Source organism: Rhamphochromis longiceps, linkage group LG19 (assembly GCF_057381845.1).
Source record: "Rhamphochromis longiceps isolate RC_006_pf linkage group LG19, R_longiceps_female_GT1.1, whole genome shotgun sequence".
Taxonomy (NCBI): domain Eukaryota; kingdom Metazoa; phylum Chordata; class Actinopteri; order Cichliformes; family Cichlidae; genus Rhamphochromis; species Rhamphochromis longiceps.
This window is the reverse complement of record NC_140575.1, coordinates 16202142-16226446: the sequence shown is the minus strand read 5'-3', so window position 1 is coordinate 16226446 and position 24305 is coordinate 16202142. Positions and strand designations below refer to the sequence as shown.

Below are 24305 nucleotides of genomic sequence, written 5' to 3'. Positions count from 1 at the left end.
GAGAAATGAGGTTTTTAACTGATTAAACTGAAGGTAACTGTAAGAACGGGACTGACATTGGTCTTGTTTTTCACATTCATTTTCTTTAATCTTTGTTTTTATTCATTGTAATACTCTCATTCACTGAAGGGAACTACTAAGGTTTTAAGGTACCGTGGATGCAGAAGCTCATAGGCCTGTCTTATATGTTGATTTAGCTCTTCATTGCAAATTTTCTTTTTAAAGTCATACAGAACAATCAAAAAGTATACTCATTAGCTGTGTACTTCTAAAATTGGTCTAGATGTATGAAAAGATAAATAATACACTGTTTGCAGCAGAATTATGCATAAGCGACCTGTGATGATGTTATGAAAATTGTTGGAGAGACAGAACAAGGACAAAGTATGACTCAAGATCTGTTTTACATTATTCCAAACTTTGAGTCTGCAGAGAGCATCAGCTTTTAAGGCTATTCAACATTAAACTGGACTTTAAATGTATTAAATTCAACTTAAAAATCAATTAATACTCTACATTAATAGCTTTGGCACTTCTTTGGCACTTCTTCCTGACTCTTTAGACATTTTCATGTGTCGTGGAACAGTAACTAGTACAAAGCTTTTCCCAACAGTGCCAATGTAACTTCTTTATTTGTGCTTTTAGACTCACACTGGTTGGAAACTTCTCCTGCCTGACGTTTTACATTCACACACCTTTTAAAAAAAGCTGATTATAATCTGAATCACACTTTTTATGTGTTTATATTTAAGTAAGAGAAAGACAAAGAATTTAAACTGAAAAATATTTACAGGTATACTGCTGAAGGGTTTTCATGACTCGTTCTGGCCTAATGATTGGAACATGGAGACTTGTATGCACATGCTTTCACCAAGTGTCACTTCTCTGTAGCCCGAGGCACTGGCAGTTATGGAGCAGGTACAGGCTGAATTTAGTTTTTTTTGGGTGGATATTTAAAACTTTGAGCCTCACACCTTGAGGGCTTTAGTTTTGTCTACCGGTAGTTGCCAAGTCCCAGGTTTAATTCCCATCTTTACAAATAACTTTTCCTTATCTCCACTATCAATATCAGTATTTTTTTGCATTTATCTGGTTTGTATAACAACAGTAAGTAAAAATACTTTCGGCTGCTCCATTACTGGGATTGGCGCAGCAGGTAGCTCCGCATTTCTGACTGGGGAGATTTTGGGAGATTTGTACACAGGATGCCCTTCCTGACACAGCCTCCAAGGGATTTGTGCCTCATTCTTTCGCTCTTCTGTTAGACAAATGTAAATGTAAACCACTTTTCCTAATGACTTCTAGTATAGCACGAGTATATGAAACTATAACCTCTGGTAGTTCATTCTAGTTTTGTTAGGTTCAAAATAAAAATATTAATTCTAAAGCTGAATGTAACTATGTCCACAAAAGGCTGATGCTCAGTTATTCAACATCCAGCAGGCAACTGTTGCAGCGGTACCTAGGTTTATTCTATTTTGTACTTTCTTTTTTTAATAATGCATCCCCAGAAGTCACTGATGAGGATATGAGAGTAAAATAGCTTTTTGAACAGGGCCCTTTGGCACTCCCAGTGTTTCCTCTGACTACAGATAAGAAAATAAGACAACTCAGGCTGACAACAAAATATTACCGTTAAAATGACAGGAGCAAAGGAATGTTTTCCTGGCATCTCCTGTTATTTGAGCTGGCTAAGTGCGCGTACATTGTATACTAACTTAGAAACTAATACAAGCTTTGCACCAAAAAGAGTCTTTTTTCCCCCTCAAAACCATATCACAAAGTGAAATATGCAGCACAACCTTATATGTGAAAGGAAATGCGTTGTTTGTGGAGCACTTCTGGAAACAATTTATGACAGTCGGGTTTGTAATGCTAGCATCTCTCGTGAGATGTACATGAGCATCAGGAGGAGGAAATTCATACGAACCAAGCTATGTAAGGTTTTTGTCTTTTTTTGCCATTCGTAAGTCAAAATGTCAGGTTATTTTCTCAAAAGTTTGGTTTACACATCTTAAAATTTTGATTGAGTAAGTCTAAATTCGGTGATTCTTCACTTGAAGTTTTGAGATAACTCAAAATCTCACCAGGAAAACTAAGACCAAATAATTATAAAATGGCAGAAACAAGCTTCCATATCAAAGAAATACATTTAATTAATTAATTTTTAATTTATTCTTTCTTAAAAAAATATGTAGTTCCTTTTTGAGTTTAGGCAACAAACCTTCACTACTTGGTGACATTTAGAAAAACATTGGAGTTTTAATATGGTTTTGTTTAGAAAATTCTTGTATTTTTGTTTTCTGTTAAATCAGAGTGGGAGTGAAAATGTTTGACTTTATCTGATTGCATAAAATAATCTGATAAAGAAATTATAATTTAATAATTCTATAAGTGAATCATTAGCTCCACGTTATATGCAATTTACCAGTTAAAACTCACAAGAAAGGCACTCTTTAAAAAATTGAAGGATCATGAGTAACATAGAGACAAATAAAACACACACGAAATTACTTTATAGAGATGAAAACACAGAGATAAAATTATTTCACTCTACTTTTGTAGACTTTATTCAGCAGAGGTCGTCCATGTGAAAAGACAGAATAGAACCGGACATTAGCCTCATCTGAGACTCCATCTGAAACTCTGAAACTGAAAGAAATAGTGCAGATAATACACAGAGAATCATCATCATGTATCCTGCCTCCTGCAGGATATAGCTAAACCACCTACTAATGCAAATGCATTTATTGTAAAGGAAACACTTTTCTGCTGTGCACCCCATGTAAGCAAATGACAGATGGTGAAAATATTCTGACCTTATTGTCTTAGACATAAAAAAAAATAAACAACCATGTTTAGACACTGTTAGCAGCGTGACTCCTGTTTTGTGCCTCTTTCAGTTTCTGACTTTGCTCTTATGCCTGAAGGATTCAAGACCTTTTACATGTTGCCTGCCCAGGTGTTTACGTGTGTGCATTTACCTTAAAGGCAAGTGCACTTGTGTGTGTGAGACAGACAGACAAGCCCACCAAAACAGCTCACCGCTGTCTGTAACTGCCTCTATTTGGCAATGAAACTATTTCGGCATCTGAAAACTTAACGCTCCCCACAGTGTCAAAAAGAAAACACTTTGTCAAAACCACTTAGCGCCACAGGACCACGGCAGAATCAGTGCCACACACTGAGCCAACATTTGTGTGATGTTAAACATGGTGTGTACGAGATCACCCACGGTTTCCGTGATTGATTTCAGCCACATAACGTATTGCACTTAAGTAAATCAATGCGCCGTCAGTCAATATTTCCCTCACAAAGACACACAAAGCTGAAAATACCACCCTCTCTCTCCTTAATGACTTCCCTTCTCCCTCTGTCTCTGACATTAATAAACTAATTTCTCCAGCACTTAGTAAAATTTAGCATCCATCCATTTTCTAAACCGCTCAGCTGGTTCAGAGCACTGGAAAGTAACCTTTACCATTTCATGTATTATTTTTTTCCAGAAAACAAGCAGAGCAGTGGTATTTCAATTTCAATAATTTGCTAAATGATATGAGTGAGTCTGGGTGTTTATTATGAGTGTTAAAAATTGTGGAAAGAAACAAATTTGCCTCTTAACACAGCAAATTGAGTTTTGGAGACTTTACGCATTCGCATAGAGCAGAAACATTTCTAAATGGGAAGCATATGGCCCACCTCCATAAGTTTAATTAGCGCATTAGTGTTTCATGATGTCTATTCTTAAAGGTTAACTGTTTTATTTTTCGCTACTAAAGTACTACACCAAGCAAGGAATTCAAGTCTAGAGTGTAACATTAAGAAGGACTTTGAGTGTAAGTTATTTTCTCAAACCTCCAAGCTGTTTGGTTGTTACTGGGCTATTGAACAAATTGAAAGGAGAGTCTGCTTGGTAATTGTGCCATGATTGGACAACACGTGTAGTTATTATTAGCAAAGCAATAGGCTACAAGAAACCTAAATCTTTCCCCTCTTTGAATAAGTTCTAAAAATCAATAGTCATGGCTCTGGACACACACAAAGTCACTGCACAACTGAAGATTTCTGCAAGCAATAAAACCCACTTTGAATCTGTGATCCCAATTACAGAAAAAGTGAAAAGAGCATAAGACTGTTCTGACAAGAGGAATTAAATTAACTTCATCATAAGACTGCAATTTTCCTGAGATAGAAATACTTTGTAGGCAAACCGTCATTTTAAATAATCCTCCTATTGTAGACAACTGAATATTATCCTTTGACAGCATACTGAAAGCTTCACTGCTCTCAGATATAAGACATATTCAGGATTGAAAAATGTGCCTTAATCCTTCATCGTGTCTACTGGCCAGCAAGGGTAAGAAAATGACCCACCTCTAACTTGATTCATTACCTCAGTAAACACTTTCCAGCGAGTCTCAGTCACTAGTTTCGAGAATTATAGAGTACAGAACGATGTTCATTTTGTGAATTATGGGTTCCATTAAAGCAAAAAAGGGTGATAAAACATAATACGCCTTAGGACAGTGTAATGGGGCTCTAGTTGTGGAGAAAGGACACTCAGAATTCACTTGGTGTGTAATTTATCTGTTCACAGACTTCACAGATGACAGGGCCGATCAGGACGGTGTTCTGCGGAAAAGGAAAGAAAAACTTTTAACTGCACAGATATTTATAGTAACTTCACACTATTAGTAAGTTATCAGACTTAAAATAGAACATTAAGAAGAAGGTTTTCTAAAAACAATGAATATTTCACATAGCTTCACAAACAAATGTAAACATTATAATAGTATAACACCAATATATTAAAGTGGTGATGCGGCAAAAATGTCTCTGGGATGTTCAAGAATTTCTTTAGTGTGTTTCACAAGTTCAACTTCTCACTGGTGTGTAGTCAGTTAGCCATATTTAGTCAGTTTCAGTTCCAAAGCGCTCTTGACTAAAAAGTCAGGTTGTTAAAATGATTTGAAGTGAAAGAGGAAATGGATGGTCTCAATATTTAAGGTGTGATCACGTTCAGCGGCGGCTCATCATCATCTCCTTCCTCAAGGAGAATCCCAGTCACAGGATCGCAAAACTGTCAAAAATCCAGCGTGTATTAAACAGGGTCTCTAATGTATTACGGCCATAATCAATAAATAAATATGTGTATGCTCTGCATCATGCTCTGCTTTATTAAGACGATAGCTGGGAATATCTGCTGGCCTTTTAGTTTTATATGTAAACGTTTTTGATCTTTTAGATGAAGTCACAAAATAATTAATTATGAATAAACCATCAATCACAATATTAAGTATTCATAGCACAGAGCCTCTAACAGAGTTGCTGATAATGAGAGCCAATCTTAGTCATTATACTGTATATATAAATATGTCTTAATAATTTGGTAAACATTTACTTAGACTTCCTGGTTTGTACTTGATGTTTTACTTATTTTAAAAATGATTGATCATTTATAAAGTAAAAAAAAAAGTTTTATATTAACAATCATGAATGAACCTTTATAAATTTTATAGAATATAGTCTAATGTGTACTAATGTAGGAGAAATGTTTAAAAATGTATGTATTAAGTATGTGCTAATATCCTCAGTAGTGCTAAATAAAGGCTGGGAACGTGCCAAATAGGCAACTGCCCAACACCTGCACTGCTTAGGTGTGGTGGCACCTAAGCAAGGGGTGCCACCACACCCCTTGCTTATACAGCTTAAGCCCCTTAACTCATATAGTTGATTTAAAAAAAAAAAGGAAAAAAGAAGACGACTGCTTGGTTTCTGAATCACATGTGTGGCAGACTCTTCCTCTCTACCAGTTTTCACTCGATTTTCATTGTTTTCACCTGTGACATGATCGTGTGTGTGTGTGTGTGTATGAAGTTTTGTCTTTCCTTTTGTCAAGGCAATTTATGCTCCCCAGTAATCTGGAGTTTAGTTATATTTGAGCTCGCCTAGTAAAGGCAATGAGGGAAAAGCAAACAACAGTTAAAAACTCATTAAATATGAGTGTTGTAATAGGTGCTATAACAATGAAAGTCTGAAGAAACCATTAGGAGGACTCAATGTAGTGCATTGTTTAGATAGAAAAGAAGAAGAAAAAGAGCCTAGTTTTGCATCAACATTTACGAAGCTGATTTAAAAACAGAGATAATAACATCTATAAAAGGCATACATCACACTGACAGAAAACACTGTGGGTTTCACTTTTCACTGAGGTATGACTCCAAGAAGGATTTCTTCCTCCCCCTCAAATTACATTGAAGTAGCTTCCTTGCCTGCTGGCTTTTCTTTGCACCCCTCCGGGGAAGCTTTTGGCTTTCTTATTTTAGTTTGTCCTGCATATTGTTGTTGTCTGTCTCAGAAAACATATCTATTTTCATCTGGATTGCTCACATGCATGTGTTACTGCCTTGTGACATTTCTAATCCATTTTTCAGTGTGTTTTCACATGATGATATTTGGGATAGTTTGTCCAAACGGCATTTATGATAGACCTACTGCCATTTGACCACAAATCATCTAATTAACACTAAGCCATATTTCCTGGGACTATGCAGTCCATTACAAATATGTCTATATTTTTATTTATATTAATGAATTTACTAATAAAATTAATTGCTGTTGCATTCAGTGGCTGTCCATCCATATGACCATTATGCATCCATCTGATGGATTCCAGAATAATGCACCCTGCTGCACCCTGCTACAAAACTCAAATCATCTCAAACTGGATATGGATATGCATTATATATTATATAAAACTGTCTATTTTCATACACTTTATTCCATTTTATTTGCAGGTTGTTTAATGTTTCCAATGACAGTACCTCTTTCAGGCTCAAATTATGTAATTAATGTTAAAAACAAATTTAACAGAAAAGACAAAAATTCAGAATTTAGTTTGATTTTTAAAATAAACACTTATCATTGGATATTATAATATGTGTTAGTGGTGTAGTTAAGTGCGCTTAGAATGAGCTCCGGAATATCTGCTCTGATGAGACACTCTTGGAAACAGGAAACAAACAGGAACCAAACTTCCAACCACATAATACTGTAGATACCTTCTGTGGCATTCTAGGCCTGAGTCTGTGACCCTGAAGTTCGAGTTCTACATTTTAGTTTTCTTTATTATGTTTTCTTCATAGTTTTTTGTTCTCACGACTTTGAGTTTTTAATCTTCTTTTTCTGTGATATTTGAAGGAAATTGCCGTCCACATAAACCGTGGCTGAGTCTGGGATAGGTGTTTGCTCTAAATCTGGACGTGGTGCTGTGGATTCCTGTATACGTGTCATGCAGTCATGAACATCAAGCCTGTCTGAGCCATCCTGTCGGTCAGAAGAACACAGCATATGGATCAATAAATGTGCTGGCGAATTGGGTGTGCTGCTTGCTTTTATGGTGAGGTTTGCTGTGGAGGTCAGTGTAGCTTCATAACCTGAGCGACGTTGTGCAGTCATGTGTTGTGTAGTTATGTTTGCTAGAATGGTCGTGACCTGGTGATTGGTGTGTAGAATAGTGTCATGTGAGAGTGTAAGCTTCTCGCAGTCCCTTATCATGATAGAGCAAGCTGCTACTGCTCTCAGGCAGGCCGGCATCCCCTGAACTACTGCTGGCAATACCTTTGAATAGAAGGCTACTGGACGGTAGCCACTGCCATGCTCTTGGGCCAGTACACCTGTGCAGGTCGTGCCGTTCTCTGTAACGTACAGATGGAAAGGTAAGTGGTAGTCAGGCAGACCCAAACAAGGGGCGGAGGTCAGCGCTCCCTTCAATGCATTGAAAGAGGCAGTCATTTCTGTGGACCACAGTATTCGAGGAAGCTTGTCTTTTTTGCAGCATTCACGCAGAATGTGGTCATGAAAAGAACAGTCTGGTATCCACTGTCTGCAATAGTTCACCATGCCTAAGAAGGACAGCATTTCCTTCTGTGTAGTAGGCCGAGGGACGGAGGTCACAGCTTTGACCCTGTCTGCAGTCATGGAACGTTTTCCGTGAGACAGTGTAAATCCCAAATATTGAACAGAAGTCTGACAGTACTGCATTTTCTTTGCAGATGCTTTGTGGCCAGTCTTTTGGAGGTGCTGGAGAAGCATGTGTGTAGCAGTTTGACACAATTCCTCACTCGGAGCACAGAGGAGGAGATCGTCCACATACTGGATCAGAGTACAGCCCTCAGGAGGAGTAAAGCTGTCCAGGGTAGCACGGATCACCATTGAGAAAGCAGCAGGGCTGTCTATCATGCCTTGAGGCAGACGAGTCCAAGTGTACTGCTTATTTCTATGTGTAAATGCAAATAACGGCTGTGTATCTTCATGCACAGGCACTGAGAAAAAGGCAGAGCATAAATCCACCACGGTAAAATGTGTGGCTGTGGATGGAATACATGTCAATATGCTGGGGACATCTGGGACCAGAGGTGGCAAAGGGATAATGACTGCATTAATTTGTCTTAAGTCTTGTGTGAAACGCCATACGCCAGGTTTGTTAGGCTTTGGCACAGGATTGACAGGAGTATTATATGGAGATACTGTAGGCTTTATTACTCCTGTAGTCAATAAATCTCCTATGATGACATCTAGGGCTGAGGCTTTTTCGGCAGAAATGGGATATTGCTTGACATATACTGGCTTGTTGTTTTTTAGCTGTGCGTGATAAGGTATACAGTCAATAAATCCTACATCATTCTCACCTTTAGACCACAATGTCATATTCTGGTATTCAGCTGGCAACGTAAGTGCAGAAATAGTACAGTGGATAGGATAGGTTAGATCTATGTGACGACATGGTGTAGTTATGTCATAACCTATGTCTGAGTTATGTGACAAAACCACTGTTTGGCCTTCACTTGTGTGAGCAGTTATCATGTTGTTGAACAGTGTGAGAGAAACAAAAGTGTGGCTCCCAGATATGGGATTACCTGGCAGTGGTTTTTGAACACGTCTTTGGCACAGTGTGTGTCGTGGAATACCAGACAAAAAGGTGTTGAGTTCATTCTCTGCTGAGCCGTCCAGCTGACACAGAGGCTGTTCCTTCTCCATGGTACATAAGGCAGAGAAAACATAGCTGTTATCAGTATCAGCAAACATTTCACCCTTTGTGTTAAATGAAATACACAAATTCATTTTTGCCATTAAATCTCTGCCTAATAAATTCACAGGCGAGTTTGGAATAATTACAAATGGATGATATGTGATTTCATCTGGTTTAGAGCCCCAACGTGTCTTTAGAGAATGAGTTTTAGGGCATTGCACTACAGTTCCATTAATTCCCATAGTGTTGATGCACACAGAGGACACAGGCCCATTATAGAATTTCCCAGACAGTGAACTTTTAGTGGCTCCACTATCCACTAAAAATGGGTATTTTTTACCATCTATTTCTACTTGTAGCATGGGCAAATGTTCTGTGTTAGGGGACAGCTGCAGATGCAGCATCGTGTGTAGTGCTTCACACTGCTGTCCCTCATCCTCACCTGGGCCTCCCTAGTAGCGACCCAGCCGGGGATTATCAGGTGATGGGAAAAGATCATGGTGAGAATTGTAACGCACCCTTTCCCATTCTGATTCATGCTCTGGGTGTCTGCGGTTACTGGAAAACTGAGCTAAATTTGCACCTCTAGCTTGTCTGCCTTGTGGGTTATAATGTGGGTTGTAAGGCTGCGGCCTAGATGTGGGGCCATTATTGCATGTTTCTTGTGGTTGCCAGTTACCTTGACTGGAAGAGCTCTGCTGACGCCTAGTGGCGGGAACTTGTACTGCGTTCTGTGGTTGAGGCGTGTGTGCCCTGTTGGTGGCTGCAAAGCGACACTCTCTGGACCAGTGTCCTACCCTTCCACAATAAAAACAAACATCTCTATTCTTACCATTCCGTCCTCTGAAACTTCCTTGCTGTGCTGGAGCGGGTAGTCCTGCATACATTAATTTCTCACTTTCCTCTGAGCCTTGAACATCAAAATTCAACATCATCTTAACACTGTTAGCTCTTGTGATAGTAGGAAAAAGGTCTGCACTGGCCTTCACTTGTACAAGCTTTAAGAAAGCATCTTTACTCAATTCGTAGAGATTATCAGTAGCTGTCACTTTTAGCAACTGAGAGCACTCAGGGTGGATATTGTTCAAAAAGGTGGTGATGAAAATCTGATCATTACCATCCTCTGGCATGCATGCCTCATCAGTCCAACAGTGCATAAAGCGTTTTATGAATACTAGGATAGATTCATCAGGCTTCTGTTTACACATAGTTACTGCATTTAAGTCAATTTTGTCTCTGGACATTGTGAGCAGGAATTTCTTTAGATTCTTAAAGAAATCGGCGACTTTGTCATTATTTACCCACAAAAACTCTGCAGTTGTGGATGCTTTATCATGCTTTGGGTCTAATTCACCTATCTCTCTTATGAGTTGTGACTCGGTTACTCCAGGAATGCATTGACACAATATGTACCTGTAATCCGGACCACCCAAATGGTGATATCTGGTACTTCTCTGTAGTGCAGAGACAAAGGCTGTAGGATTTTTAAGAGGATTGGGAAGCTCTTTAATAGTTGTCACTAATTCTGAGATTTTAGGGGGCTGAATACAACACTGATCTCCTATTATCATAAAGGGGTAAGCGTCATTGACGTCACTAGATTTTGGGTTTGTTTGTTTACTACCGCGAGTGTTGGCGTGAGGACCTTTGTCATTCCGGCTTTGTTTTTCCTTTTAGATAAGTCTTTATTAAAGTTCGGGTAACAGGTATTTCTTTAGCTACCTCTAAACCTCTAGCTACGATATCGTGGCGTTTCATGTGGGTGTCTATTGTGGACACTGCCTGATGCAAAAGTTTTTCTTCATAGACGTCTAAATTGTTTTTCATAAGTTCCTCACATTCTTCTTTCAAAAGTTTTTCTCTCTTTCTATGTTCTGCTAATTCTTCCTCGCGGCGTATATATTGTTTTTCCTGATCTTGTTCAATTAGGTGTCTAAGATCCGTTGCATGTGATTCAGGTTCTGTGTCACTGTCTTTTAAGCTGGTTGGATCAAAGCGCTGACGTTGTTTGCATGCGGCTGCTGCAGCAACTATTAATTCGGTCTCATCTTCGTAAGGCGGCGGGGCTGTGGGCTGAATGGCTGAGCATGCAAGACTAGCTTTTCCCGCGGTAGATTTATTTTCTATGCTGGAGCCTGCACTAGTTTTATTTGATGTAAAAGTATCTACACCTGGTTCCGGTCCCTTTTTCCATAGCGGTAACATTTGATGCATCACGTCGCGGCATTCTATCATATATTTTCTACAGGACTTTTTAAGCAGACTACTTTTCTTATCACAAATGATATTCAACATTTCTACTGACCTGTTTTCTGGCGATAATCGTTCGGGATAAGGCTCCGGAAATAAATTAGAATGCATTGAACTTATAGTCCGTAAGTTGTAAACAAAGTCAGTCACATAAGCACTTCCGCATGTTCTGGATACGTAATCATGGAAGTCTTCGCCGATTCGTGGACGTGGGTTACACGTAACTGGAAATGGGAGTCGTACTGAGCTGTTGTTTGAGACTTTAAATTTAATTTTTGTTGGTTTTACAGGTAATTTTGATTTTTTATCGGACTTGTCTGTGGTTTTTGAATTATTCTGACCCATGTTCAGTGATTTCCAGAGGGGTTTACACGCTTGAAGGATTTATGTTAGTATTTTCGCTGCGGCACAGCTGAGGTTACTTTAAATTTATTGCTAGCAATTTTTTGTTTGTGTGAGCAACTCTCACTTAGCGAGCAACTTCTCGCTTAACGAGCAACTTCTCGTAAAACAACAGGCAACTTCCTGTGTCTTTCTGCTTTTAATTTACTGCTTTTAACCCTTGTATGGTAATCGGATCTGTGAGACCCGTTTTCAGTTTTCTTTTGTTTTTTTTTTTTTTTTTTTAACAAAATTAAATTTAATTATTTACTAGCTTTCTGTGAGTGAGCAACTTCTCACTTTTTAACGTACGTTTCAAGATAACAGGCAATCTTCCTGTGTCACTCTTTCTGAGCAACTTCTGACTTAACGAGAAGTATTTAAGACAACAGGCGACTTCCTGTGTCACTTTTTCTGAGTGAGCAACTTCTCACTTTTTAACGTACGTTTAATTAAACAATTAATTATTATTATTTTTTAAACAAAATTAAAATATTCAAGACAACAGGCAACTTCCTGTGTCCACCAACACCACACAAGGGTTAATTTACTTTACTCGGGGACTGAGGAAGTCAGTCAGTGTATCTCTCTGGATCACTAAGTGAAACTTCGTCAGCATATCCCGTTTCTTTATGGATCGATCACTGAGAGAGGTATAATAGGTCTTTATATAAATATGAAAGACGCATATTTACCTTCTGTCAGGAATCCCACTTCTGACACCAAAATTGAAGGAAATTGCCTTCCCGGGTTTCCTCCGTGGCGTGAGCGATAAGCAGAGTTTGTCCTTTCCTTATAAGACTCCTAATTATTCAAAGTAACACTCAGGTATGCCGTTCAGCGGGGTTAGTTACGATATCGGGAGCAGCTAGGAGAACAAAGTGATACAGAAACTGTTCAGATTGCTTTCCCAGAATCAACTCAAAGGTTTATTTGATACACAGCAGTTTATATAGAGAAAAAAGGTTCGTGTGTCAGCTTTCCCAGTTCAAACCGGTACAGACTAAATAAGGAAACGTCTTCCTGCCTTCTGAGCAAAGTATCCCTTGTGTAGTTTATCAGTTCAGCTATAATTTATGATCATCCCAGCAAAATACACTCCTAGACATAAAATACAGAGTTCTTTCATTAGTGAATTCTGAGACAAACCACCTAGCCTTTAACGAGCCTTTTTCTAAGAGATAAGGAAGGGAGGATGGGAGTAAGGAAGTGGTCTCATCTCTGTGGTGTTTTCGACCTTGGGGTACCAGCTTGTGAGTCCTACACATTAATTCTTGGGTCACAGAGAAAGAGAAAAACAACTAGTAGATGAGCCTTATTGAGTAACAGTTTTCCTGTATAAAACAATATCCCGTAAATGCTTACCGTGGTATCAAAATATCATAACAATATTTTTCTCTGGTTTATGAAAATTTTACCGCAAAGTTTTCTTTATAGTTACTCTCTTTTTTAAAAAAAAAAAAAAAGTATTCTTGGACATTTGGTTAATTTTTTCCCTTTTTGTTTGATGTTTTATTCTCATGATTCTTTTTGTTAGTCCCTTGTCTTATATCCATGGCATTTAGTTTTGCGTACCCTATCGCATTGTCTCTGATTACTTTCAGCTGTGTCTTGTTACACTGACATCTCACACCTTCCTAATTTCCTCATCTGTGTCATCCCTCAGGTCTTTGTTGCCATAGTGTGTTCAATTTGCACTGTTTGCCCACCTCAGTGAAATCCATGGTTGGATTTTTGGCTTGTTTTCATCTGCCCTTTGGACTTTTGATTTCACCTAAATAGAGATTAAATGTTTGTTCATAACTAAGTCTTTGGATATGCATTTTGGGATCCACTGCCACACTCTAAAGGACAATTATTGGCTCCTGTGTCTAGCAAAATGTTAGTTTCTTCTCCTGGGCTATAGAGAAAAAAACGGAAAATGAGATAAATAATGGACAACAGGCTTGTGCCACTCTATATCTTATACGATAAAGTATTTAAAAACACTAGACTGGAAAAGTGCTGGTTTTGAATGTGACAAGCAGATTATGGGTTTTAATTATAATAAACACAGTAGGTGCTGTAGTCACAAGCATTCATTAAAACTGAAAAAGCATCTTTTTGGTCTTCAGACTTCCTGATGCACGTGTCATAATAAGACATCTAAAAGTTATCACCTCTGTAATGTGCAATTCTTTTAATATGGTTCCTTTTTTTTTTATCTTGCTCTTTATCTCACTTCATCTCACACTTGGCAGATGTAATTGGCATCAGTTTGGTGCACAATGCAATGCTCTGCCCATCTTCTCATCACAGATGTGTCACAACAGTCTGCAGCAAAGAAGTCTGAGCAGACAGTAAGTACACTCAAAAAAATGAAACGTTGACTTTAATTAAAATTATTTTGTCAACAGGTTCCACGAAATTGAATTATGTTAGTTTAAAGCAAAAATCTTTAGTTCATCTAATTTAAAAAAACTACTTAAGATTAACAAGACATATTTAAGACTAACTAAATCAAGTTATGTTGTATGAACATAGATGATATATTTTCAGGTTAGATAGTTTAGATTAGTTACTTCAACACATTTCTTATTTGTGGCAGTAAAATGTTAAATTTAAGTTAGATTAATTCAAATATTATATTTTCAGCCACCTTGTGCTTTATTAATTAGTTTTACATAAATCTATTTTGTCAACAGGTTCCACACAAATGAATTAAGTACATCCAACTTATTTTTTAAAATTTATTTTATTGCCAACACATTCAGTGAGCATTTGTGTAAACCCAGTCCAAAATAAAACACAACAGCTCATTAGGGTTAGTAATTAACAGTATGTAGACAGATGCAACATCAAGACTTTAAATTAAATGTCTGTATCTACCAGAAATAGAAGAGAGAAAAAAAAACGCATTGAAGATCACATAACACATTGATAAGATGACACTTGAGTTATGCACATGTGATGCTAGTAAGGTCTGTGAGTGTTTTTTTCTTTTAGTGTCTAAAATGGATAGCAAAGTTGCTATTTGCAATGATTGCTTAGGGTCAGTCCAGTAACACAATGCCAATGAAGTGCTTGCCTTTAACAATGCAAAGTGAAGTGTCCACCTCAACAGCCACAATTTAAAAAAAATTTATGTAACAACAACAACAACAACAACAATAATAATAATAATAATAATAATAATAATAATAATAAATAGTCCACTGATATTAGCAATCAAAGAAAATTACATCACCATCCCAAATAAAACTTTAACAAAACATGCCAACATTATGGTCTAACAATAAAACAGCTTGTCAGCGTTCAGTTTTTTTGCAACAGCACAGCAGTAACCATTTAACACTTGCCACTGTCAACATTTATTTTACCAGTGTTTGGGCAAAAAACTTCAGATGTAAATATTTTAACATGGAAACAATTGTTCGTCTTTAAAAGTCCACAAAATATACATTCATCCTGCATTCCCAACTTGGATGATCTGATATCGTCGTGTTGGTGTTGTTCCCAGACCATCATGAAAATGTTGTTCCAGGTTCAACATTGCAAGTGACCAATCACATTGTTGTGACGTTATTCTATTCCAAGCCATTCGTGCATTTATGAAATTCCAATGTTGCAAGGACAATATCAATTCTGCTTACTGTTTATTAAAGGGTTACGGTTAGGGTTAGGGTCAGTTGATCGGCGGACAGAGGCGGTTTCTCGCAGCTTAAGTACAGTTTTTTGTTTTACGCCGGTTTTTCCCGAAGTCGCAAAAGTATGACGTCACAACATTCTGATTGGTCACTTGCAATGTTGATCCTGGAACAACATTTAGTATGATGATCTGGGAACAACACCAACACGAGGATATCAGATCAACCTCCTAACTTACCCTTATTTTTAGTATGTATTGCAATTACCTTTACAATGCACACAATGTAACACAAACTGAATATGAACATATTTCCACCTCATAACAATATGCCTTGAACGCTAATATACACACCACCCTTCAACATTTCTGGTGCAGTATCATCTCTCAATTAAATCCTTTAAATCTCAATGCTTTTGATTGTCTCTTAGCTTTCAGTCTTGAGGTTAACTGAGATTCAGTGCATATATCCCACCCATTAAGAGTGCACATGCAGAGGCCAGGTCTTCCAGGTCATGCAGGACACACTAGATGGTTATACCCACATCGGCTGGAGGAGTGCTGGCATCAGCTCTTTCGATGGTAAAGATAGCAAGGGTAATTTGTTCCAGCTCCCTCTGAACAGCTGTAGCTTAGACACAAAAACATAGAAAAATGGCATCTAGTTTTAAAAAAAAGAAAGAAAAAGGGCCAAAGCTACCCTTTAATGACGTAAACACAATATTAGGAACATGCACCCCAGTGCGCCACTATTTTAGACTACAGATTCAACGATAAATATAAATAGTTTGGGTATACAAGAAGATTTCCCAAAACATTTAAACAGGTTCCATGCAAATTACAACAACAACAACATTACAACATGCAACAACATTAGTTATTCAAAATTTGGTTTAATACAGATAAAAAACTAAACTAAAATTACCAACCAATTATTCTTTGAAGAGGATGCTTGGGTCTTCATTCAGGTAAAAAGGTAGTGCCCTGAGGACACACTCCCTCCCCTTTTCAATACTTTCCTTCTGTAGAGAGTGGCAGAGATACAGGAAGAGAAAACAGATATACTTTAGGATGACAGAAACTCACATTATACGCAAAATGAATGACATATCCACTGCACAGATAGACATGTACACAAGACCAACTAATCATCACATGGACATGAATAGTTAACCTGTTGGGCAGGGTTTCCACCACATTATATATGTCCATAATGGAGGTAAAGACAAACTAATACATCATCTTTTTTGCATTCAAAACATAACATAAAAACATTCACTTCTGGTTTAACCTAAATCAAGGGATCAGATTTTACATATGTTTAGGTAATTTAAATTTTCCAACGTTTTGAGTACCAAACTTTGTCTTGCTTAATATAAATGTAAGTGCACTGTGCAGCTACCATACACTAGCTGTTTAAATTTGAAAATGATCTTATTAGCCATAATATTTTGCTACCAACAGAATAACGCACCTGTGTGGCTGGGGCCAAAGTTTGTCTAATTTTCTTCCCTGCAACGCCTCCTTTTTTCTTGAAGACTTTTATGAGCTGGTCAGTGTATTGGTCAAGTTGTGTAAAAAGCCTTGGAACATGTGCAGCAGTAGTAATCCTCACATATTCTGCATCCACCTGAAAATATGTCAACAAACACAACATACTGTACTGTAAATATACATACTATATGTACACATATACAAACTAAAACTAATGTAGTAAGACCTCATTAAAGCTATAATTTTAACACAAACATTTACACAAAATGCTAATGGAGCCATTACAGCTTTTATTGTTATTTATCAAGTTCCAAAAAATATTGATCACAGCTGATCTGAAAAGAATTTCATGCCTCAGGCCCTTGAACTGCAACCTTTACCATGGTTCAGATGTGGAGAAGAAATAACAGGGGCATGGGATGGGTCACAAAAGAAAACTTAACTTATAAAACAGTTTTGTTTTTAAAAGTATAACAGTTCACATACCACATACAAGCTCAGCAGTACCACATACACCACATCAGTATAGGAGGGAGCAGGTAAAGGCAGGATCTGAGATTTATAAAGAAAAAAAATAATTAATTCCTTAATTTCAAGAAGCAACTTATTGTTTGAATTACAACTAAATAAAATACTACTCAGAAGAAAAGCAAGAGATTGACACTGCCATGTGCTAACTTTCTATAGAAGCAATTATCACCAGGTCTGTCGACCTCCATTGTCTGTCCACTCATATGTCTTGAATAATTTTATTAAAAAAATTAAGTGTGTACTTTCACAAACTGTAATTTATAACTACATTGATATGTATAACTCCGCTAGGAAACATGCTGTATTTACAGACCATTTTTACATAATACAGATTACTGATAGAGCAGAACAATGGTGTCACAGTGGCTTTCGCCCTTGACTTTTTGGATTTTAAATGTCACTTTATGCTATCCTTGCTATCCTATTCGATATTTCCGACTCTCGGATTACAGAAAAGGAATCCCAAGAAAGCAAATGGAAAAATAACCCCTTGAAAGAATAACCCCATGAACCCCTGTAGCTAATCCCTTAATAAAACAAAAAACAATAAAAATGTTTCTTACACAGTCCACAAAATAAGCATGTCCAGGACCCAGTAAAACTAATGTAAAACAAGCACACGCAAACGATATAACATGTCTTGTAAGACAAACGCAAAATATAACCATGCTGGACATATAGATACTACACAACATAGTCAAAGAAAAAAAGTGGTCTTACCTCTCAAAGAAACAGCAGCTTGGCGCCAAAACAGCCTTTTTCAGTTAAATTTGAAGTCTTGCGCATGAGCAGGCACAAGCCGTGAAACCTTCTTGTTCTGCGCGGTTTCATTACAACTGTTTTTGCATTACTGCCACCTTGTGGATATACAAGGTATATCGATCCTAATTGACTTAAATGTTATGTGATCAAGTAACACATTAGTATTATGTACGTTGAATAATAGACACAATTACGTAGACTTGATTAGAAAAACACATGTTAACTTAACAAAAACATATATTTTAAGTAAAATGAAAATAAATAATTAATATACACTGAACAATCCACCTCATTCATTTTTTTGAGTGTAGGCAGAGTATTTTAATAAAGAAAATGCTTATCTGTGAAGTTTGCATGTTTGCTGCAGCCAGCTGGGATTTATTGTCAAGATAGGTTTAATTCTAAGAGGATTAATTCTTCACAAAGCAAAATCACTTAATGCAATTAAACCAAAGAGCACATTACAAGCCACAATTTATTGTTGTGAGTTTTTTCTGAATATGCGTCACTGAATGAGCTGAATACAACAAGGAGAGAAACGTGATAACAATAATATAGTATGTCCAGTATGGCATCTTATAAAAAAAGCGGAACAATTGCAGTGAAACTGAGCACACCTCATATTGAAAGGAGCCAGCTGAGGTGATTTTGACATCTTAGCATTGGGCCTCCTTTTGGAGATATTCTAGGCTCATTCAATTTGGAAAAAACATGGAGGCAAGTGGATTGATTCTTAATCACATCTGGGAAAAACTTTGAAACCCTCACAATATCCTGAAAATCTGGCTGGACCAAAAAGTAATGACTCTTTTCTAACAATGATCCCAGTGAGCCCCAAATGGAAATCCTGGAAATATCTCATCTAAAGGGAAAATGTCATTTTCAGTATTCTTGTTTTCCAGGTCGAACTATTTCTATGGGCACAAGTATTTGTCAGTACTTGTGGATATTTAACATCAAAAACAGAGTATAATAATAATAATAATAATAATGTATTTTATTTGAAATTACAATGTAATTACATATACACACTCATATTAAAGCTAAAATAAAGAGTATCAAGTCAGGTTGTTACAAGAAACAAAATAAAAATTATACTGTAAGTACATTTAAGTAGTGCATAAGTAAGTATAAGTACTGCAAAATTTGCATGATGACATACTACCTAAAAATTTGGCAAGGTAGTAAATACAACAAGCCCTGTATTATCTGACTTGTCATCCCATTGTTCCAGTGTACCCATCTTTTAAGTATTTTAAGTAAATATAAATATTCCGTTGTAATTGACAATCACTTATCTGTTTCAGAATGTGTTTGACCTGAGTAAGTGCACCTGAAATTACTTTTATGACTGTCCGGCATTTCCCTTTCCCAGAAAGTCATAAGTTCAACATGAATTATGAATAAACCTCCATAACGACCCTGCTAATTCTAATATATGCAGTTCAGCATCATAGTGCTTTTATTGTTTTGATTTGGATGTTTTTTGGCTTACCAATCACGAAAATCAGAAATCCAATATTGCAAATTATTAGAATACTAATTCCAAAAGTAGATTCATGCATGTATGAATTAAGTTAGTGAATAGCAAGCTTAAAATCTAATCATCACTTTAAAACAGTGACAGACTCAATTGATATTCTCACTACATTTACCTTCCTCAGAGCAGCAGAGAACAGCAGGAGAGAGCAGAGGACAGATCAAGTGACAGACAGATGAGGCACCAAAGAGCTACTTGAGAGGTGAAGAAGGAAAGAGGATTAAAGAGACACCCCCCCCCCCCCCCACCCACACACACACAATACCCCCAAGCAAACAAAAAATAAACAAAAAACACATATCAAAACAAAGTTTACCCAGCGTGTCACAGTTTAAATGTGTCTCTTGTTATGTAAAACAAACAGGCCTGGTCATAATTTTAAAGCATGTAGTGTATGACTGCAAACGTGAGACACTTATCTGATCTGCTTCATAGTTTGCAGATGCATCGCTTTGACCAGAGTAGCCCTGAACATCATCATCATCAAAAGTAAAGGCGTGATACAATTTTATTAGATTAGTGCATAGGTTGTAAATAACCATCTAAAAATTTGACTTGCTGGTGCAATTATGTGTGTAACAGGAACATGAGAGAATTAATAATTTTGTCCTGAATTGTAGGTTAGGACATGTAGTTGCATCTCACTTCCATCGCTATACCTTCATCTCTACAACCGTGTTGTTATTGCTATTTTCGGACTGGTGTGTCAAAGAATTGCAGTGATTTGATGGTAAAATTTAATGGGTCTGTTCAGCAGGGGGGCAATGAGCTCCCTTGTGGAAAGTAATTTCCTGCCATTGGTAATAATCATTCCTTTACACCTGCAGGTAATCCGAAGGTGGAGAAAGTTTACAAGAAAATAAAAAAGAAGAAATATATTCTGTATTTGTGTGTTTTTAAATTAATTTCTTTCCCAGCAGATTTACAACCAACATCAACCTCTCACACATTTAAAAGCTAGAACAGATACATTTAGCAAGCTTTAATGAGAAGCCAAATTCATCACTGTGTAGGCGTCAACGAGGGAGAGTCAAATCTGGTTTACAGACACACAGAGATAACAGAGGAATAACAACAGAAACACTTGGTTTTTATTTTTTTGAGTCTCTCAACAGTGTATTGTTGCTATAAACAACAATCTAAGGAAGATACTGTAACTTTTTATGTTTGGAAGATGCAACACAGCAACACACCTAAATCTTTTACTTTTAGTTGTATTAACATTAAATTAATAATAAAAATCTCAGTTATGCACCCTTTCAGTTGAAAGGGTTTTCTTTGAGGTTCTTAGCAGGTAATAAAATTAGGTAAACGAAACCATAGATGAACTACAAAACATGCCATACGAGTCTGTTAAAATTCAAGGTGAGACCATGCAATGCTTAGAGAAACTGCAAAAATTAAAACACTACACTGCAGACTTTACAGGTCTTAAAAGGGTTGGCAGGAGAAAAGCTTGTCTCTTTAAAAAAGAACATGGCAGTGTCAGGGACCTGGGTCTGAGCGACCCATGGTCAATGAGCAGTTATGACTCTTTTTATATGATATGCATTTGTTTCTGCACTTTGCTGCTGTTCCTGTATCTATGGTTGTGTTTATTGGCAGGTGTGTGTGTGTGCGTGTGTGCGCGTAGGTGTGGCTGGGGCAGGCACCTTCAGGCCTGGTGGGTGTGGCCCTGCCAGGTAGCTGGCCACACCTGAAGATCGTCACACACCTGGAGATCAAGCCTCGTCGGGGAGCTACTTAACAGTGTGGCTGAGCGCTCCTCGACGTGGGATTATTGAGTTAAACTCCACGTTGGTGTTTCTAGTGTTGTTGAGTACAGTAAGTGTATGCCTGCTGGAGTTTAGTGTCCTGACGGCTGCGTCTGTTGTTTTTCCCCAGGAGGAGAGTAGAACACAGAAGGCCAGCAAGCACAGGGAGTGCGGATACACGGGAGCAGAGAGCGCGGAGTACAGACACACATGACACGGGAGTCGAGGGAGCGCACTGGAAATTTTTTTTGTGTTACATTTACTTCACTGTAAATAAACTCACTGTTTACTGCACAGAGTCCAGCATTTGGATCCTTTCTCCCACATCCCCACGGTCTGCCCCCGAAGACCGTGACAGGCAGGATGGCTTTGGTTTGCAAGGTCACACCTGAACAAACCACAAAACGTAGAGGAGGCAAAGGCTGAGATATCTGAGCGTTATGCACAGTGCCATGTTCGAAGGAAAACACTGCAAATCAGCACAAACATAGCAACTATCAAGCACAGTGGTGGAGGTATGATGATTTGGGCTTGTTGTGCAGGGCACCTGGGCCAAAGTATTCTATATAAATATATATAATACATAAATGTTCTATATGAATGAAATATAAATCTGACCAAAAGCTAATAGCTTGGTAAACTTGCTCCACAAGTTTTTTTTTTCTTTTTTATTATCTATTGAATCATGGTGTGTCCTTACGTTTTTCACATACTGCTCCTGGAATTTGGTTTATTTTTGTTAAATAAGTAATGGCATGGTGAAATATGTCATCTGTTGTGGTTCATCTCAAGTTGTATTGCCTAACCTTTAGATAAAATAAAGACACAGCCGCAGCTATAGTTGCGCTGGATTCCACACTTTTAACATTTGTGTTGTAATACATGTTCACATTCAGCATAAACTTAAAAATATTGTTTTGTACAGTGTAAAAGAACAAAACAAACTAGTATTCTTCCTCTATTGCTTCACTAAATTTCATGAAATCCAAACGAAACAGTACTGGACACAATCAACAATCTCAAAATCTTGCTTGACATGCAGGTGGAATATGAAACTGCAGATATTTTAATGAATGCATGTTTTCAAACACGACATCTCTATCCCTGTTTATCAGACAAACAAATAGGACACACCAGGTGCATCTTCATGTCCATGGTCTGACAGTGTGTATGATTTGACACCTCTTTTGATTAAAGGAGGTTTCCTGCAGTGCAGATACTGCAGCTGTTTGCTTCCCTGCTGAGGCAAACCCCAGTACACGGCATGCACTCTGTGAGTGTTTATATATGTGTGTATGAACAGGATGAAATAGTACTAAACTATTTTCTAGCTGAACGCTTCAATCAATACAGCTTCAGCTGGAAATGCTGTTATTAGGGACTTTTTGATAGCAGTACAACAGCTGGATCTGTGTGCTGTGTCAGTGGTGTATAGAGCCTGCTGATGCATGTCGATCTGTAGGTGAATCCCATGTGTGAGTGTCAGAAGGGGGTGTAAATATAGATGAAACACTAAAGGAAGGAGAGCACTGGGTTAGAAAGGTTACGATCATGAAAAGCTTCTCTTTTGCTGTGAATTTTTCCAGTACAGAAAAACATAATTCACCTATTTTACAACTGAACGTTATGCCTGAAAAGTTTGTTGATCCTATGTCAGACTGGGTGACAGTTCTTTCCTCGACCTCTATGACATTGCATGTGGGATATTAGTCTTTTATCAGCAATAATGTTGTTAAAAAATTCAAAGACAAAAAAATAATCTACTTGTTTAATATCCATGAATGTGAATATTCAAGTCTTGACGTTACTACGAGAGAATCTTTTAGTTAGCTTCTGCTAAAATTACACACAGTACCAATTACAGTAACATTACTGTCTGGAGAAGAAATACAATCGGTGCCTTATATGATGTGTAGAAACCAGAATGTGCGATAGGCTGACATTTTTAGGTCATGAAAATAATTCATCTCAGTCACAGAAACGTCCAAATATGACAGGCAGAGAGACAGGCATTACCTCAAACCATGAGATCTTTGTGATTTAATAAAAGAGTGAATTACCCCTCACCTACAGTAAAGGCAGCTTATTATGACGGAAGATGGTGAAGGACCTCAGCCATCCCAACAACAGACTGTTCTCTCTGTTGAGGTCAGGAAAGCGATTCCGCTCCCTGAAGACCAACACAGAGAGACTGAGGAGGAGCTTCTTCCCGCAGGCGATACGGTCTCTCAATCACACCACCACACAGTACTGACCCACACATACAGTTCTTACACACACACTGGACTTTCTGGACTTTGGTTTTGCACAACACTGGTCACTATATTCTTCATTTCCGGTTAATACTTGTACAGCTGCTGTTATTGTGTATATATTTATTTATATTTAGATTTCTTCATACATTCTTATATAGTTCTATATTGTGTATTGTGTATTTTGTTGTACAGTTATTTTATTTTCAACTTTAATTTATATATTTATCTTTATCTTATTCTTCCCAGTTAAATTTACCCTTCATTCTAATTTGTGTTGTACAGTTATTTCATTTTTAACCTTAATTTATATTTTATTCCTTCCTAGTTAAATTTACCCTTTTTAATTTTTCATATTTATTTCCTATCTTATTCATAGCCTTTTCCTTTTTTTGTTTTCTTTAGGTCACGAGCAGTTGTCCAAGCATTTCACTACATATCGTACTGTGTATGACTGTGTACGTGACAAATAAAATTTGAATTTGAATTTGAATTTGACATTCTGTCATTGCATTGGATTGTGCTTTTAATGTAATTTTCCATCTGAATTTCTAAATCAGCAGGAATGACTAGGAATACTTTTTTTTTGTTGAGACAGGAGTTTGAATAAATCATGGTCATTTATTAAACTCTAATTTTCCTCATCAGTGGGAATATATACCTGTGAATACACATTAAACAATGT

The 24305-nt window shown here is 37.4% G+C and overlaps 1 protein-coding gene and 1 long non-coding RNA gene across 3 annotated transcripts in view; both read right to left on the bottom strand.

Moving 5' to 3' along the window:
• Positions 1 to 24305, bottom strand: part of LOC146646450 (uncharacterized) — a 240629-nt gene that overhangs the window by 114898 nt on the left and 101426 nt on the right. The gene's annotated exons all lie outside the window — the stretch shown is intronic.
• LOC146646454 (uncharacterized) lies at positions 15377 to 18194 on the bottom strand. Of its 2 annotated transcripts, none has more exons than XR_014908882.1 (5): positions 17876 to 18194; positions 17268 to 17333; positions 16762 to 16917; positions 16217 to 16309; positions 15377 to 15918 (listed from the first exon to the last, which is right to left on the bottom strand). It is a non-coding gene; the product is annotated as an uncharacterized LOC146646454 (long non-coding RNA). The 2 variants fall into 2 exon arrangements; XR_014908883.1 differs by having other exon boundaries at positions 18033 to 18193.